Source organism: Dendroctonus ponderosae, unplaced genomic scaffold (assembly GCF_020466585.1).
Source record: "Dendroctonus ponderosae isolate FM_Combo_2020 unplaced genomic scaffold, Dpon_F_20191213v2 Dpon_F_20191213_5, whole genome shotgun sequence".
Lineage (NCBI taxonomy): Eukaryota > Metazoa > Arthropoda > Insecta > Coleoptera > Curculionidae > Dendroctonus > Dendroctonus ponderosae.
In genome coordinates, this window is record NW_026018715.1 from 376,211 (window position 1) to 377,613 (window position 1,403).

The window sequence follows — 1,403 nt, forward strand, 5'->3', positions numbered from 1 at the left end:
TTCATATTTACTGAGATATCGCACTTTGACGCACTAATGAGCAACCCTGTATAATTTCAAAATAGTGAGTTAAAGGTGTTAATTTGAAACATTTTTGAGTGTGCAATAAAAAAAGGAGTGTATGTAACTGAAAACATTGGAACCTAATACTGAGCAATCTCATATAAACAAAAACCAATGCTATGGTAAAGTTTGACATTGGCGATTACAAAAAATAATTCAGAGACAATAAAATTCAGTAATCGAAATTTCGACTTAACGATAAGGTTGTCAAATTTAGGTGATGTTAATGAATAGATTTATACTATAGATTAGTCTCATAATTTGGACATAGATGTTGCTAAGCAACATGACTATTGCTTCGATAGCCAGCTCAAATACATGTAGTGCAAACTTGGCGGTTTCTTTACGGTTATTTTATTTCTGTTTATCGCATTGAACATGAATAGCTTCTGATGTGTGAAAAGCAATATTTCACGTTTGCAGCGAGAAGACATTATTGAAATAGTTTGCCATTTTATTATTGTATGATATATCTGATGTTGGAAATGAGATTTTAGAGCCAGAGAAACTTTTTTGAAGAAACTCTTTTTTCTTAGAAATAACTATAAAATATATATATAAGCGATCGTCTTCAATTGAAAATTAAACTAATAAAAAATTGTGTTTGCTCTGCGTTCTCAAGTTGCTTGAGAAATGAGTAAACTGATCCTCATAAACCAAAATAGAATTCAGTAAACAAATAAATGTCAGCCTCAACCGCCAATGTCCACAATTTTTATTACGATTTGGTACTTAAAATCGATAGCAATTAAATTAAACGGAAAACAATTAAGAGGTCTCCATCAAGGTTTGTCAAAATTGACAACAATCGGAGATCGCAAAAAGTGATTTTCTGCACTTCGAAATTTGAAACAAAAATATTGAGTTCACTGCAAAATTCCATATTGTTATAGGTGCGTGCACACAATAGATAATAGTGGAATTTGTTAACCAATAAAAAGTAGAGCTGATAAATCATAAACCAATATGCGGATAACGATGTTAAAACGTAACCATAAACATTACACACAAAAAAGTTAATAAGTGATAAAATTGCAGAGTTCCTTGGCAAGCAAAAACCATTTCAACAATAGGATACAGCAAAAAAGAAAAGTTAAAAACATACTGATTCAGATGATTACAGCTTCAAATCGATATGGTTTAGTCCGCACCAAGATTGGCCTGTTAGCTGCAATAGACAACCAGGTTCAGGACGTAGATGTTTTTCTTGCTTCAATCAATCTAAATATAAAGTAAACTTTGAGCAATGTAAATAATTAATCTATAAGTAAAGATTCTTCCCGCAGTTGCAAAATTACAGTGATAAATACATAAACATAGGATTAGCACAATTGGCGAAC

The 1,403-nt window shown here is 31.4% G+C and overlaps 1 long non-coding RNA gene across 4 annotated transcripts in view; it reads right to left on the reverse strand.

Moving 5' to 3' along the window:
* Window positions 1-1,013: 1,013 nt before the first annotated feature.
* LOC109545212 overlaps window positions 1,014-1,403 on the reverse strand; it is a 3,617-nt gene continuing 3,227 nt past the window's right edge. For all 4 annotated transcript variants that reach the window (XR_007281576.1, XR_007281577.1, XR_007281575.1 and 1 more), the window contains one exon: window positions 1,014-1,284. This is a non-coding gene — a long non-coding RNA (uncharacterized LOC109545212). The remainder of the gene's footprint in view (window positions 1,285-1,403) is intronic.